Genomic DNA, 18,589 nt, shown 5'->3' on the forward strand with positions numbered 1-18,589 from the left:
ACGATCCATAGAAGTTCATTCGCAGGGTCAAATTCTAGATTTAATAGAGGGCATTTATGTCATTACCCAAGTTATGCTCAACGAACCTAGACACTTTTATGTCCAAGTTCAAAGTCTATATCTATTCAATTCTTCAAATTCTCCTGCTATTCAATTCATTCTCCCAAAATTCTCTAAGGTAAGAATAAAGTCTCTCAAGGTTTCTTCTTCTAGCTCGAGCTAGGGTTTCCAGATTTCTTCAAGGTTCTTCTTCGATTCTTAGTGAATTTAATCGAGGTATGTGGGGATTAATTCATGGGATACTTTCACCCATGAAGTCCCAAAGTTTTCTCAAAGTTTCTTCCAATTTCAATTGAATTATGAACCTTAGTTTTGATGAATTGTATTGGGCTGATTTAATTTCTTTTTTAGGTGTTAGCAATGGTCATTATATGCATATTTTCATATGAATTGCAAGATTTTAAGTTTAACTATGAATTCTCATGCATAAGATTACTTCCAAGTTATGATTATAAAAGTTAAAGATGATTCTATGAGTTGATCATGAGTTTTAATGATTTTCAAATGAAAGTTTCTATGATTTAAAGTAAAGATTATGATTTTATGATAAATGTTATGATGATCAAAGCTAAAATAAAAGATGTTATTATGGTGTGATAAGTATAATTCTCACATAATCATGTTATAGGATTATGATAAGGACAATTCTCTCCAAAATTATGGATTCTTATGAATCACTAAGTTAATGAGCTATTTCAAATATGTTTTAAAGATGGATTGATAGGTAGATACTATCTTTCCCTATTATGTTATGATCATGTTTTTATAAGTATCCATTGGGATATTGACTAAGCAGAGGGGCTTCTAGGTGGGGTTCGGTTTGGTAACGTAGTTAATTATCCATGGGAATCCTAGTAGCAACCCAAAGTCCCAAACTATGTTGCCCAAGTAGGATTGACTTCATGGCCTAGCTAGTAGATCCACATAGAACAGTTGAGCTGAGTTGAGTACCATGACGGAGTATACCTTGGAAAGGTAGCCTCCCCATTCTCGATGAGGGTTATATTAGATTCCATGTAATAGCTAGCATGGTCTTAGATTTCAATAAAAGGTCTTATCCCACTCAAGTTAAAGTTAGGTTATGAGTTGTAAAGTGAAGTTGTATGATATGCATTGACCATGAGTTTCTTATGTTTTCAAATATTTTTAAGCTCTATTTATATTCAGTATGATTGGTCATGCATCTTATGGAATATTGATTATGCTCCTTTACTTTTTAAAGAATACCTCACATACTTAGTACATTCAAATGTACTAACACATATTTTGCCAATATTGTCTTATAATATAGGGACGGATGACCCTCACGACCATCCCATTTATGGCTAGAGTTGATTAGATATCAAGAGTTGGTAAGTCCTCATCTTACCGAGGGAAATGACCTTGTTTCTTATTTCTATTACTTAACTTACTTCTATTGTGCGGGTGAGCTAGAAGCTTTTCCTAAGCACCCATCAAAGACTAGACTAGAGGCATGTTTAGACAGCCTATGATATAGTCCGGTTTGGACATCCAATGAGTTTATTCCACTTAGTTTCATTTCCTTATGACAATTAATTCCGCTTATATTTATCTTATTCTTTACCTTATGTATGTGATGTATACAAATATGGCTTATGGTTGGGGTCCCTCACATCCCGATTGCCGTGTCGCGGCTAGGCACTAGTTAGGATTGTGACAAACTTTGTATCAGAGAAAAAGGTTTAGAAGAGTACTAGGGAGCCTAACATACCGCATTAAGTAAAGTATTATTCATTGGTGTGAAGTGCGCCACATCCATGAATAGGAGGCTACAAAATGTCTTAAGAAAAGTCTCACTTCTTTCATGATTTATATAGAGTGGTAGAGTGGTTAAGTCTTTTCCCTCTAACATTTTTTTTTGCAATTTTCGAGCGCCTTCCATGTACTTTCACAAGATGTTACACCTCAAGGTAACCAAGAGGTGGTGGCTCTCGTGAACCCAAATATTGGTATGGAGGCGATAAGAGTTTGTCATTTCATGAGGATGAATCCTCTGGAGTTTTGGGATTCTAAAGTTCATGATGATCCATAAGAGTTTATTAATAACATCCATAAGATTGTTGAGATCATGGGGATCAGCCCGGTGGAGAGGGTAGAGGTGGCTACATACCAATTGAGGGGTATTGCTCAAATTTGATTTAATCAATGGAAAATTGAGAAGCCTAGAGAGGTAGATCTCGTGACTTGGGATCAATTCAAGGGAGTATTTCTTGATCACTTTTTCCTATTAGAGTTGAGGGAGGCCAAAGTGAAAGGGTTCATCAACCATAAGCAAGGTTGTATGAGTGTGAGGGAGTATGCCCTCAAATTTACTCAATTGTCAAAATATGCTCTGTTCATGGTTGCCGACTCAAGAGTTTGCATGAGAAAGTTTGTGTTGGGTGTATCGGATATGGTCGCGAAGGAGTGCAAAATGGTTATATTAATTTGAGAGATGAATATATCTAGACTCATGACCTATGCAGAGCAAATAGAGAGTGAGAAGCTAAAGGTGAAGAATAGGGAGTCCAAGAGGCCAAGGTCCGATGGTAGTGAATTCTCTCATGCTAAGTCTAAAAGTGGTGGACGTCCTAGTTTTCGCAAAAAGTACTCCAGCCAAGGGTCTTGTAATGCCATTACTCTAAGGTTTGACAAAGATAGGGTGACTAACCCTAAGACTCAAGGAGGTTCTCCTATTGGCCCAGTTACTCCCGCATGCAAGAAGTATGGTAAGAACCATAAGGGTGAATGTCTAGCCTGGTTGAATATGTGCTACCGATGTGGTAAGCTGAGTCATCGTGCTAAGGAATGCAAGGACAAAAATGCTCTTCCTCAAGTCTAAGTTGCTCAAGGTGCTCAAGTGTAACCAAAAAGTGGTCAATGCAATAATAGATTTTATGTTCTTCATGTTAGGCAAGAGGTAGAGGAGACCCTTGATGTTATTATCGGTATGTTCTGGGTCTTTCACTATGACGTTTATGCTTTTCTTGATCCAAGTGCAAATTTGTCTTTTGTTTCCTCTTATGTGGGCTTGAGATTTGATGCTAGTCCCGAGACATTGTTAGAGCGTTTCACCATTTATACTCCCATAGGTGAGTCGGTTGTGGCTAAAAAAGTCTATAGAAGTTGTCTGATTTTGATCTTCCATAAAGTTACTCTATGTGATCTAGTTGAGCATAAGACGATCGATTTTGATTTTATCCTTGGTATGGATTGGCTAGATGCATGTTATGCTTCTATTGATTGTAGAACCCGAGTTGTTAAGTTCCAATTTCCAAATGAGCCGATCCTAGAATGGAAGGGTAGTAATTTCATGTTTAGAGGTCAATTTATTTTGTGCCTTGAAGTCAAAAAATGATTTTCAAGGGTTGCATTTACCATCTTGTTAGGGTTAGGGATGAAAATTCTGAAGCCCCTACTTTAGAGTTGGTCCCCATTGTGAATGAGTTTTTGGATGTGTTTTTCAATAATTTACCCGGTGTTCCTCCCGAAAGGGTAATTGACATTGGTATAGATCTTCTTTCGAGTACTCAACCTATTTGCATTCTTCCTTACCGAATGGCCCCGATGGAATTAAAGGAGTTAAAGGATCAATTGAAAGACTTGTTAGACAAGGGTTTCATTAGACCAAGTATATCCTGATGAGGTGCTCCTAGTTTGTTTGTTAGGAACAAAGATGATTCACTACGTATGTGCATTGACTACCTACAATGAACAAAATAACCATCAAGAATAAATACCCAATTCTGAGGATAGATGATTTGTTTGACCAATTTCAAGGGGCAAGTTAATTCTCTAAGATAGATCTTCGTACCGGTTATCACTAATTAAGGGTGAGGGAATGTGATATTCTCAAGATGGCATTTTGAACAAGGTATGGCCATTATGAGTTCCTAGTTATGTCATTTGGATTGACCAATACCCCTGTGGATTTCATGGACTTAATGAATAGGGTATTCAAATAATATTTAGACATGTTTATGATTAAACTCACTGATGATATTTTGGTTTACTCTCGGAATAAGGAAGAGCATGCTAATCACTTGAGGATTATATTGCAAACTCTAAAGTGCATGCAATTATTTGCTAAGTTCAATAAATGAGAGTTTTGGTTAAGGGAGGTGGCTTTTCTTGGTCACATTGTGTCTGGTGAAGGAATTATTGTTGATCCTAAGAAAACCAATGCAGTTAAGAATTGGCCTAGACCATTATCTCTTTCGGATATTAGAAGTTTCTTGGGTCTAGTCGGATACTATAGGAGATTTGTGGAAGGATTTTCATCAATCTCATCACCTTTTACCAAGTTGACTCAAAGGAAGGTGAAGTTTCAATGGTCGAAATCTTGTGAGAAGAGTTTTCAAGAGTTGAAAGATTGTCTTACTATCGCTCCTATCTTGACCTTACAGGAAGGATACAATGGTTTCGTACGTATATTGTGATGCTTCAAGGATTGGTCTTGGATGTGTATTGATGCAACATGGTAAGGTGATATCATATGCTTCTAGGCAACTTAAGGTTCATGAATGAAATTATCCAACCCATGACCTCGAACTAGAGGCGGTTGTGTTTTCTTTGAAAATTTGGAGACGCTATCTTTATGATATCCATGTGGATGTGTTCACCGATCATAATAGTTTATAATACAGTTTTAAGCAAAAAGACTTGAACCTTCGATCAAGAAGATATATTGAATTGTTGAAAGACTATGACATAAGTATGTTGTTGTAACATCCCTAAAAATGCTCACAAGTGCCTTTAGAATGCCTTGGGAATAGGCCGCCCATTAATGCATTATCCTTAATCTTTTTGGTGAATCCGAGTTCGGAATATCAATCATGGTCTTATTATCGGTTATGGTTCCTATCCCACATATGTATGGTCCTTTTATGTTTTAAATGACTAAACCTATCTTTTACTCTATATGATACTTTTATGGTTTATTATGCATCGATCCTTTTTAAAGACTTCTTTTGATTTTTACTACTTCTTCTATCATGCTAATTGAAATGGTCATTTGAAAAAACATGGTTTTTTATGCATTGCATTGCCTATATACTTAGTACATTCCAACGTACTAATGCATACTTTTTGCCTACATTGTCTCATAATGTAGGGGTTGACATTGAAGATCATATTCCTCTACGTGGCTAGTTAAGCTTTTCTATCGGCAGTGTTTGTGGTGAGTCCTCATCTATCGGGGACTAGTCATTGAGTTGGTTAATATTTTCAAAGAATTTTTTTATGTTTCATATTGAGGGTGAGCTAGGGGCATGTCTTAGCCCCCGTCCATATTCATGAGTAGAGGCATCTAGTTGGACAAATATTTTGAGTCTATATTGTCGTGTGACATTCCTCAATTTCTATTCATGGTTTAGGCTCTCTTATAATGTTTCTGCTTTTATTTTACCTTGTATATGCTTATTATATGTATAAGAGGCTTGGTTGGAGCCTTTCAAGGTTTCGATCATCGTGTTATGACTAGGCCCTAGATCGGGTCATGACAGTTATACCATCCAGGTAAAGCTAATGTTGTTGCCGATGCACTAAGTAGATTTTCCATGAGTAGTGTTCCACATGTTAAGCAAGATAAGAGAGAATTTATCAAAGATGTTCATACATTGGAATGTTTAGCTGTGCGTTTGGTATATTTTAGTGATGGAGGTTTTGTTGTGCATAATGGTTCGGAATCCTCTCTTGTAGTGGATATTAACGACAAGCAAGACTGACCCCATTTTGGTTGAGTTAAATAAGTAGGTTTTCATAAAATCCATTGAGGCTTTCTCCTAAGGGGTATATGGGGTGCTACGTTACCAACGTCGGTTATGTGTACCTAATGCTGATGGGTTGAGAGAGTTGATATTGAATGAGGACAATAGTTCCCAATATTAAATTCATTCGGGTTCCACCAAGATATATTGTGACTTGAGAGAAGTGTATTGGTGGAATGGCATGAATAAGGACATAGCAGAATTTGTAGCTAAGTGTCCAAATTGCCAACAAGTTAAAGTTGAGCATCAAAAACCAGGAGGTTTAGCCAAGATATTGAAATTCCTACTTGGAAGTGGGAAGCTTTGAATATGGACTTTGTAACGGGTTTGCCCCATACTAAGAAGCAACATGATTCCATTTTGGTTGTTGTAGTTTGGATGACTAAGTCTGCTCATTTTCTATCGGTTAAGACTTCTTATGGTGCCAAAGACTATGCTACGATGTATGTTCATGAATTGGTAAGACTTCATGGAGTTCCCTTATCCATAATATCGGATCGAGGTACACAATTCACTTCACACTTTTGGAAGTCATTTCAAAAAGGTCTCAATACGAAGGTTAAGCTAAGTACCCCTTTCTATCCTCAAACCGATGGTCAAGCCAAAAGAATGATCCAAACTTTAGAGGATATGGTGAGGGAGTGTGTTATTGATTTTAAAGGGAATTGGGATGAACATTTGGCATTGAATAAGTTTTCCTATAATAATAGTTACTATTCTAGCATCCAAATGGATCCTTTTGAAGCATTGTATGGGAGAAGATGTAGATCCCCAGTAGGATGGTTTGAAGTAGGAGAGATGGCCTTGATTGGTCTAGATCTGGTAATAGATGCTATGGAAAAGGTAAGAATCACAAGGGAAAGGTTAATGATGGCCCAAAGTCGTCAAAAATCCTATTTTCGATGTTAGGAAAAAAGACCTTGAATTTGAGGTGGATGATTGGGTCTATTTGAAGGTTTCACCCATGAAGGGTGTAATGTATTTTGGTAATAAAGGAAAACTAAGTCCTAGATATGTTGGACCTGATAAGATATTGAGGCGTGTTGGCAAGGTGGCTTATGAGTTATATTTTCCACTTGAGTTAGCTATAGTTCACCTTGTGTTTCATGTATCTATGTTGAGAAAGTTTGTGGGTAGATCCAAATTCCATTATCCCTTTGGAAAATGTAAGTGTTGAAAATAATTTGACTTATGAAGAAGTTCTGATAAAAATCTTAGACCGACAAGTTAAGAAGTTAAGGAACAAAGAAGTTTATCAGTCAAGGTGTTATGGAGGAATCAAAAAGTTGAAAGTTCTACATGGGAGGCGGAGGCGGATATGATAAAATGATACTTATACCTTTTTCCCTCTACTCAAGTCTAATGTAGTAAGTTATTCTTATTCAATGTTAATTGAACTCTTACATAATCAGTTCATCCTATGTCATACATATGTATGCATGCGCATGAAAGATGATTTTAAGTCATGATTTTATGTTAAGTTGAAGTTTTCATGTTCCATGCATTTTAAGATGTCATCATGTTCATGTTGGGTTGCTAGTCCTCTTTCTATGTCCTTTCTATGATAAGTTAATATCATTCGAAGATGAATGTTCCCAAAGGGGAGATATTGTAAGGCCCCAAAAGTCAGAAAGTTGGAAACAAATGAGAAATCTTTAAAATGTTGAATGGACCCAAGTTTACGTTAGTTTCTACGAGTCGTATAGCTTTCTACGATCTATAAAAACAGATCATAGAGGGAGTCTTGGTAGTTGATCATGACCAAACTTAAAGAAAGGTTCATGACTCATGTTTATAGCCCGTAATGTTCTAGATGACCCTTAGACGCAACTCGTACAGAGAGTCCTGAGGCTAAGATTCAAAAGTCCCTCAAGGTCAAGTCTACGACTTGACGGGATGAGCTGTAGAAGTTGTTACGAGTTGTAGGAATGACTCATAACAAAACTTTAGAGACTTGTGTAATTTCGGGTTTTGGGGACCTACAGGACAAGTCCATATTATGACTGGTAGACCCAAAAATGAATTGTTTCCCTTTTCCAAATCCTGAAGGATGCGTTATTTTGACGACTCTTCATCCTTTCGACGAACCATAGAAGTTGATTTGTAGAGTCAAATTCCAGATTTGATGAAGGGCATTTGTGTCATTACCCAGTTTTGGTTCAATGAACCTAGACACTTTTATGGACAAGTTCCAAGTCTATATATATTTAATTCATTCTCCCAAAATTCTCTAAGGCAAGAACAAAGTCTCTCAAGGTTTCTTCTTTAAGCTCAAGCTAGGGTTTCCTGATTTCTTCAAGGTTCTGCTTCGATTCTTAGTGAATTCAATCGAGTTATTATGTATTGATTCATGCTTTCCTTTTACCCATGAAGTCCCAAAGTTTTCTCAAAGTTTCTTCCAATTTCAATTGAATTATGAACCCTAGTTTTAATAAATTGCATTGGGCTGATTTAATTCCATTTTTAGATGTTACCAATGATCATTATATGCATGTTTTCATATGAATTGCATGATTTTAAGTTGAATTATGAATTCCTATGCATAAGGTTACTTTCAAGTTATGATTATGAAAGTTAAAGATGATTCTATGAGTTGATCATGAATTTTAATGATTTTTCAAAGGAAAGTTTTTATGATTTAAAGTAATGATTATGAATTAATGATGAAAGTTATGATGATGATCAAAGTTGAGATCAAAGATGTTATTATGGTATAATAAGTACAATTCTCACATAATCATGTCATAAGATGGTGATAAGGAATATTCTTATATGGATTCGTGTGAATCACTAAGGTAATGAGCTATTCCTAATATGTTATAAATATGGATTGATAGGCAGTTACTATCTTTCTCTGTTATGTTATAATCATATTTTTATGATTTTCCATTAGGATATTGACTAAGCACCGAGAGAGCTTCTAGGTGGGGTGTAACGTAGTTACTTACCCAAGGGAATCCTAGTAGCAACTTAAAGTCCCAAACTATATTGCCCACGTAGGATTGCCTTCATGGCCTAGCTAGTAGATCCACATATAGCATAGTTGAGTTGAGTTGAGTTAAGTACCATGATGGATTATACCCTGGAAAGGTAGACTCCCCCTTCTCGATGAGGGTTCCATCGGATTGCATGTAATAGCTCGCATGATCTTAGATGTTGGTTAAAGGTCTTATCCCAATTAAGTTGAAGTTAAGCTATGAGTTGTAAGGTGAAGTTGTATGATATGCATTGAGCGTGAGTTTCCTATGTTTTCAAATGCTTTTAAGCTCTATTTATGTTCAATATGATTGGTAATGCATCTTATGGCATATTGATTACATTCCTTCACTTGTTCATACATACCTCACATACTTAGTACATTCAAATGTACTAATGCATATTTTGCCTACATTGGCTCATAATGTAGGGACGGATAACACTCGTGAACCTGGGAAGGTTTTCTGGCCAAAATTAAGTTTTTTAAAAGGCGTTTTAGAATTTTCTCAAATTATTAGTTAATGAACCTAGACGTTTTTAGGACCTAATTAACTCTATAAATTAACCTAAACCTCTAATTCAATTCATTCTTCTACAATTCATTTATCAAATATTTTTCTCTCTACAAAAAGGCTCTCAAGGGTTTCCATTGAAGACTTCAAGCAAATTCACTCAATTTCTCCATCAAAACTCTCAAGTTCTTCCAAACTAATTGGTGTTCTGACTCAAGGTACATAGGTATTGATTCATTGATCCTTTCATCAATAAAACCCAATCCAAATCTCAAGGTTTTCTATCAAATTAAAGTATGGTATTTTATGGGTTTTGTGATCCCTATTCCAATTGCATGAATTTTGATTTAAAGGATGATCATGAATCTATTTAGATATAATTTAATGGTTATTGAATTAAATTGAAGAGTTTTTTCCTGAATTCTCTTATTTTGATTTCTAGAGTTCATGATGTAAAATATTAATATTTTCAATTATACTTCTAAATAATATTATCTATATGAATTATATATGGGATGATATAAAATTTATGATCATGCATATTTTCAAGTTAATTTCATGATTTTCAATTCAATTGATCATGCATTCATGTCATACCCAAATTTTAAGTTCAAGCTATGGTTATGAATTTTTAAAGTATGAATTATGACTATGTATTTCCATTATGTAAGTAAGTTATGATTTTGAATTTATGCTTTTAAATGCTTTGGTCAATATAATTTTCTCATGACTTTATGTATTCTATCTTATCATGTGATTTACTTGACCATTGTATTTCCATGATTTATGTTGCATGCCATACCCTCATACTTAGTACAATCTAACGTACTAATACATACTTTTTGCCTACATTGTCTCATAATGTAGGAGTTGAGGTTGAAGATCCTAATCGTCTTCGAAACTAGTAGGCGTTCCTATTCCAAGGTGTTGTGGTGAGTCCTTATTGACCGGGGACTAGTTTCAAGTTGATTACTGTTTTCTTGTCAAAAGACTTTCATTTACGTTGTATATTGAGGGTGTCTAGGTATGCTCTGACTTTGGTGTCCGACCCTCGATCCCAAATGAGTAAGTTTATATTAGGGGTTTCAGATTTGGTTGTTCAAGAATGTAAGACTGCCATGTTAATAAAGGAAATGGATATCTCTAGACTAATGACTCATGCCGAGCAAATTAAAGAGAAAAAGCTTAAGGAGGTTCCTAGGATGACCAACAAGGCACGGATTGAAAATGGATCATCTTTTGATAATACTTCAGTGCCTAAGTATCATAAGTATAGGGTGCCTAACCCTAGATATCAAGGTGACAATTATAGTGGTCAAGATTTTCTCGCATGTCAAAAGTATGGACAGTACCATCCGGGGATTGTCTAGCCGGTTTGGGTGTATGTTTTGGTTGTGGTGTGAAAGATCACAAGTTGAGGCATTGTCCAAGGGTTGCTAAGAATGAGAAGGATAGTCATTGGCAATCTCAGCCCTACCCTTTTGTGGGCCCCCAAACTTAGCGTGGTGCTTCATCCGATAAGTGTAAATTCCCTTTTTGAAATAGTAACGATTGGTATGGATTGGTATCTTATGCTTTTATAGATTGTGGAACTCATTAAGTTAAGTTTCAATTGCCAAATGAGTCTATTCTATAATGGAAGGGTCATGATTCAATATTTAAGGGAAGACACGAAAATTATTATGTGATGTTAACTTCAAGGGAGCCATAAAGTTGTTTGAATGGTAGGCTTGAATGTGTGGTTGTAGATATGTGAATAATTGTAGTAGTCTATTGATGACTTCTTATTAAGGGTTTCAAGTGAGTGTATTAGAGTTGTTATAGAACTAGGCTTGAATGTGGTGATGATGGCACATGGGTGAATGTACGATGCATTGTGTGTTTCTTTATTAGGTTTTGAGGTTTGATGAGCACGGGTAGTAAGGAGTAGTACTCTATTTTCCTATAGAGGTGTAGTAGCCTAAGTTATATGTGTCAATGTTGAGGAAGTTTGTGGGTGATCTGAATTCTATTGTGCCAATAGAGAATACGAGTATTGGAGAGAGTTTGAATTATGAGGAGGTCCCGATTGAGATTTTAGACTGACAAGTGAAAGGTTAAGAAATAAAGATGTATCCATCAAAGTATTATGGAGGAATCAACAAGTAATAGAGTGCTACGTGGGAAGCGGAATCATACATGATGAACTGATATCCTTATCTCTTTTCTTTCACTCAAGCCTAAAGGTACTAAGTTGCTCATGATCAAATCAATTAAACTTCTATGCTTCAGTTCCATATGTCATTCATGTGCATGCATGATTCATGAAAATGATTTCTCTCAAGGACCATGTTTTATTTTGAGTATGAGTTTTACACGTTATACGCATTTTTGAAAGTGTCCTCATGTCCATGTTGGGGTTCTAAATCCTTTTTCCATGCCTTTCTTATATTAGTTGGATCTCATTCGAGGATGAATGTTCCCAAGGGGGAGAGATTGTAACATCCCTCAAAATTTGAAAAAAACAATTATATATATATATACCCTAAGAATGCCTTAGAAATAGGCTGCTCATGTAATGTATTATCCTTAATCTTTCTGAAAAATCCGAGTTCGGAATATCGATCAGAGGATCAAAACCTGCAGAAAAATAGTCTTGGTGGATTTTTAGGATCCGTAGAATGAAAGAAAGATTTTTGAAGAAACCACAAAATAGTGTGGTCCACGATAGGACTGCGTCGCGGACCTGGGAAGCCTCAAAAGACAGAGTAGTCTGCGATAGGACTGCATCACAGAACTGGAGACAGTCTTCTAGCCGAGTTGGTCACGACAGGTCTGCGTCGCGGACCTAGGAAGGTTTTTTGGCCGAAATTAAGTTTTTTAAAGGGTATTTTAGACTTTTCTCAAATTATTAGTTAATGAACCTAGATGTTTTTAGGACCTAATTCAACTCTATAAATTAACCTAAACCTCTAATTCAATTCATTCTTCTACAATTCATCTATCAAATATTTTTCTCTCTACAAAAAGGCTCTCACGGGTTTCCATTGACGACTTCAAGCAAATTCACTCAATTTCTCCATCAAAACTCTCAAGTTCTTCCAAACTAATTGGTGTTCTGACTTAAGGTATGTGGGTATTGATTCATGGATCGTTTCATCTATAAAGCCCAATCAAATTCTCAAGGTTTTCTATCAAATTAAAGTATGGTATTTTATGGGTTTTGTGATCCCTATTCCAATTGCATGAATTTTGATTTAAAGCATGATCATGAGTCTATTTAGATATAATTTGATGGTTATTGAATTAAATTGAAGAGTTTTTTTCTGAATTCTCTTATTTTGATTTCTAGGGTTCATGATGTAAAATATGAATATTTTCAATTATACTTCTAAATAATATTATCTATATGAATTATATATGGGCTGATATAAAGTTTATGATCATGTATGTTTTCAAGTTAATTTCATAATTTTCCATTCCATTGATCATGCATTCATGTCATACCCAAATTTTAAGTTCATGCTATGGTCATGAATTTTCAAAGTATGAATTATGACTATGTATTTCCATTATGATCATGAATTATAAGTATGTTTTAAGGTATGAATTGCATGCAAGCTATGAAGTAAGGTGAATTAGGTCTCTATGTGGTGACCTAAGGTCTAACGATATGAATTATGCAAATATGATTGTAATGATGAAAGGACAATTCTCACATTACAAGTATGTTATGGAAATGAGCTATTCTATGATTTCAAGCTTATGATCATGAATATGATATATGAAATTATGATCTTATGTTATGTATGTATTCCGTGGGATTTGACTTAGCACCGAATGTGGACTTGAGGGTGGGGCTCGAAGCAAGGGGTCCTTATATGAAGTCTCTTGTCTTATAACTATGTGCCACCGTGGAATTGCCTTTACGGCCTAGCTAGTGGATCCACAAATAGCACATGTTTCCTTCTCGATGTGGGGTTCATTGGATTCTATGTTATAGCTCGCATGGTCTTATTGTCGGTTATGGTTCCCATTCCACATATGTATGGTCTCTTAAGTATGTTATGATTTTGAATTTATTCTTTTACATGCTTTGGTCAATATGATTTTCTCATGACTTTATGTATTCTATCTTATCATGTGATTTACTTGACCATTGTATTTCCATGATTTATGTTACATGCCATACCCTCATACTTAGTACAATCTAACGTACTAATACATACTTTTTGCCTACATTGTCTCATAATGTAGGAGTTGAGGTTGAAGATCCTAATCGTCTTCGAAACTAGTAGGCGTTCCTATTCCAAGGTGTTGTGGTGAGTCCTTATTGACCGCGGACTAGTTTCAAGTTGATTACTGTTTTCTTGTCAAAAGACTTTCATTTACGTTGTATATTGAGGGTGTCTAGGTATGCTCTGACTTTGGTGTCCGACCCTCGATCCTTATGTATGCTTAAGATATGTATAAGAGGTATGGTTGGATCCCTTCGGGATTTCTATCGACGTGTTATGACTAGGCCCTAGGTCGGGTCAAGATAGCGCTACTTTTCCATTTATGACTGGCTATTTTTAAGACCTATTCTAGGCATTAGCCATTTAAAAATGGATTTAGGTTTCAAAGGTAGATCAAAAACATCAAGACGGTTACCAAACATGAACAAGAACACCAACACTGCTACAAAGAAACCAACTAGGTAGGCTAACAGAGCAAACCTCAACTTCCTATCCTTGGAACTGAACTAAACTATACCCAGATACGAAGATAACCATCTAAGCCAAGAAAACTAGAATGGAAGAGGAGAAATACTAATCAAGGCAACACTATCTATGCACAAAGGTACAAAGATACAGTCAACCACTAACCCAACGGGACAACATGCAACTAAGTCGACCCTTGAAGACAACTAGATCCTCCAGTAACACAACTCCCGTACTATCTAACAAGGATCGGCAGTGAAGTAAAATCATTGGTAAGGGAGACAAAAAGGGTAACATCTAACTATCCGGCTATATACTCATCTCAAACCACCAAGGCAAAGGCACGGGGAGTTTCTCAACCACCACTACTCTAAACAGAAACTCGACCTAGTCAATTCACTACTTAAAGAAATCAACTACGATGCTAAAACACACACCTCTAAGTTTATTTAAGGCAGCCACAATAGTGAAGAGATAACTACCAAGTCAAATAGGAACATATAGGTATGAAAACCATAAAACCACAGAAAATAAGCAATACATAGAAAAACAAGGAAATTAAGCAAATACAACCAATACTTAGATCCTCGGTAGCAGAAGCATGGAATAGATCATGACTAACCTTGGCCTGAACACCTGAAGCACCACCAACAACACTCTGAGCACTACCTCCAACTAGAGGTAACATAGACCCATGAGACAAACCTAGCTGAGCAAACTGTGCATGGGTCCCATGTTGGGGACAATCTATGCATCGATGGCCAAGCTCTCCACAGGTACGGCAAGGCCGAAAAACTCTGGTCCGGTGAGTATGAGGAGTCTGAGATGTCTAAAATATCAACTCTCACCTAGGGCACTCTCGGTACCAGTGATCAAACTCCCCATAATCATAACACCCCAAAGTTAAAAATCTTATAATAACCTAACCTCGGTAGGAAGAAAGTGAATCTGATCCCCTCGAGCTCTAGCCTTCCATAGAACTATACTGGCGGGGTTGGCTGCCATATCTGTCCCTACCCCTAGCTGACTGCACCAGGACCTTATGACCTAGATGTCTAAAATATGAACATTGAGATCCAAAAACTTAATTCTACCCACCGTAAGCTCCATGACTTACCTCAAAACCTCTTGGGACCTGAGGTTCTACCATCGTAGGCCTGATGGCTCAAGAAGGAAGATGACCCTTGTTAAACTGATACTCGCCCTAAAGATGGATGTTATCACCTCTGTGCTGATGGCAGGGCCTCCTAGCACTATATTTGTATGCATCAAAGGATGCCTGCTCCACTGCCCTCACATGGCTGACAATCTAGGGAATGGTAGACCCATCTGGTATTAAATGCTCTGATGCCAAATAAAGTGGCAAAGACAATCCCCCGACAAACTCCCGGCTCATATTCCAAACCATAGGGGATGATGTGGATTTATTCCCAACCCATTCAAGAAATTACATGACGTGCTCTTATAATAAGGATAGACCATACTAGGGAACCACGAACCCATTTCTGGCCTAAGAACCATTTACTGAAACTTTGGTAAAACCTGTTAACGCTCCGATTGGGTTCACCAGAAACCTCGTGTTATCCATATCAAAAAGAATGGACTCCAAAGGATCAGTTTAGAGATTATTCAAAGCAAGGACAAACGATAAGGAGTCAAGAATCGAATTTTCTATCTATGCCCCCATAGCCTCCCGAAGATAGGATATGGACATCTCCGTACTGATCCACAGGGCTCTAGTAGGCATTACCCTCATTCTAATGATGCCGGTCAACCTAGAGCTCTGATACCAACTTGTGAAAATCTAATTTCTCAAGTTGTGATGACACTTGCTAATATCGACTAGTAGGTATGACTAACATTTAACCCTTACCCCAGAACGAGAAGTAACGGGCTATCCAATGGAAGATGAACCAATAAAGCAGAAAATAAATAGCAATGAAAAAAAAGGAACAACTGCAATAAAGCACAAGAAACCACCCCAAGACCTAACATCAGTCGATAATCGAGTATCTAAATCAAAAATATGAATACAAGGCTTTTATAGAAATAAATATAAGTATGAACGGTCTTTGAAAGTAAGTAAAGACTAGCTCTAATCCAACATAGATGGAAATCGGCAACTCTGGATACCATGAGCTCCCCAAATATCTAAATCAAAGCTTCTGTGTACCAATCCAAATTAACGGCAATAACCCAAACTATGATCTATAGGGGGCAAAGTGTAGTATGAGTACCAAATGAATGATACTCAGTAGGAATAGGCAGACTGAGCTCTACAGATGAAGCAAGTATAAATCATAGTAATCAGGTAACTATAGAATAAGTGAACAAATAATATTTAACACAAGGTGAGGCAGGAAATGAAGGTAAAGAGCTACATATATATAAATAAAGGAGACATAGTCAAAAAGCATACCTTCACGCGAAATCCACAACCTATTTACAGTAAGGAGGCACTAAATGAGTCAATAATTCAAGAAAGGAAGCACTGACTACTATTGCTAACACAAAGTCAACTAAAGACTAACCAACTAAATCTAACAGTGAAAAGAAACAACCCTAGAATAAGGCACCTATAAACCAATTACAAATATGACAAGAAAGAAGTACAAGTATAACATCCTAATAACCCAGACACCCATACCCTTGGAAGGTACAAACAATGGAAAACATACTCTCGGCCCTTATAAATCGGAGGGCTACACCATACAAGTATATTGGTGATAGGCGATGCTAATGAATGCAAGTTTGTAGTAAAAACTAGTAACATCATCGATGGCTCTAAGTGATCAACAACAAGTGTATAAATCCATTCCAGCCGTAGAACTGCAAGGTAGGACCCATGCAGCTCCTTCATCCAGTTCAGTGGTGCACTATTCAGAGGACCCCATAAAGGACACAAGAAGTTTGTATACACTGCCTAGTCACAAACCAAGTTTTACATAAACAATAGTATCCCCATAGTGGTACCGAAGAGTGAGTGTCCAAGCCGATGTATAAAAGGGTGAAGCCATGCTGGATAATCAAGTACAAGCTAGAGGCATCCCAAATGCAGCCAAGGTATAAAAGGGCAACGCCATGCCAGATATCAAATGAAATGGAGTGCATCCTCAATGCCTCTGAAACTATTAATATAAAAAGGAGCAAGTCCTTGACGCCCCATAAATCTCAAACTATTTTATCAAAGTAATACGACTCCCGTTAAAACTAGTTTAAAAGTAGTAAAAGAGTGAGAAAGCCTTCTTAAAATAATAATGAAAATCCAATGTCAATACCAAGATCGTACCATAAAATGGGTGAATATTCTCAATCAATGCAAGCATGTCATCACAAGCATCAAAACAAGGTACATGCAATCATAGAGGAACTGCCAAGTCTTAGCACACCAACGAGACAAAGGTACTAACCTGGTATCCAATCACTCCTCAAATACATCTTTGATTTCAACAACAGATATTAGATATAAAGACATCTCAAGCCTACCGCTAAATGAACAGTGAAGAAATCGAGAACAACTCAATATCAGATAGGGGGACACACTATCTCTAGGACCGATGGCTTCCCCCAAAATATGCCATAACAGTTCCCAACGAGTACCGCTACACCAAATCTACAGCTACGAAGAGCCACAGAGGTCCCCGTCACTAGAACTAAGCCATACCAACCAACACAAGCCCTACCAGAAGTTATGCCTAGGTATAAGGTCACTGCACACAAGCTAAAGCATCTAAGGCTCAAACCTAGACTAAGGCAACCAATATCAATCCTAAAAGGGATACTAACGCTAATTCAATTCCACAAATAAGGCGCATACCCCAAATTAAGTGTTTCACGGGACAATTCAAGTCTAAGTTCCAACAGAGGATCAAGAAAATGGAATAAAGAAAGGAGAACTCTAATCCCGGCACATACCAACCTAAGTCACATGTGATATATACTAAACATTATGTAACAAAGCCCAGTCAAAAGGAGGAGACCGTAGCCTACCTCGAAGCCAATCACGCACGCTCTAAATCTACCAAATTGATGATCTCCATCTCCAAATCACCTTCAATTATTTTCATGCTAATAAAATATCGATCACGACATCAAGATAAACTTTTTGACACCAAATTCATATTTTTCAAAGAAAGACCCAAAATTGGGTCTAAAACGAGATTATAGGACCCGCATTGAGAATCCCAAATTCGATTTTTTGAAAAGTTACATTTGAGCTTAACAAACTTGTATTTCAAAATGCAACAGAATTTAACGCTTGGAACCATAGGAATCGGTCCTTGCAATAAAATGACCATTAATGGACAAATCATGGAAGAGGGCAGCCCGTGAAGATGGAATTTACCTCAATATGATATTTCCAATGCTCCCCAAGCATTCCCTCCGTAAGCATGAGTTTCACGAACCACCAGCATTTGGAATCGCCCAATTCGGACACTCACAGTTCTCAAAATCAAAGTTTGAAGCTTTTAGAGAAAGTTAAATACGTCTTGTCTTTTAACTTAAAGACAAGACGACTTTGGCCTTCGCGATTGCACCCAAAGTGTCCCGCGATCGCGGTGAAGAGAGGAACAGCTCTCTGCAAACACAG

General features: G+C 36.9%; 1 long non-coding RNA gene across 3 annotated transcripts in view; it reads right to left on the reverse strand.

The window, feature by feature from the left end:
* The window catches only part of LOC129874297 (uncharacterized), a 61,202-nt gene that overhangs the window by 29,461 nt on the left and 13,152 nt on the right, over positions 1-18,589 (reverse strand). For 2 of the 3 annotated variants that reach the window (XR_008762868.1, XR_008762866.1), the window contains exon 1: positions 14,621-16,073. The exons of the other annotated variant lie outside the window; for it this stretch is intronic. This is a non-coding gene — a long non-coding RNA (uncharacterized LOC129874297). Of the gene's footprint in view, positions 1-14,620; positions 16,074-18,589 lie in introns of those variants that run through there. 3 annotated transcript variants of the gene reach the window in all.

Source organism: Solanum dulcamara, chromosome 11 (genome assembly GCF_947179165.1).
Source record: "Solanum dulcamara chromosome 11, daSolDulc1.2, whole genome shotgun sequence".
NCBI classification, from domain to species: Eukaryota; Viridiplantae; Streptophyta; class Magnoliopsida; order Solanales; family Solanaceae; genus Solanum; species Solanum dulcamara.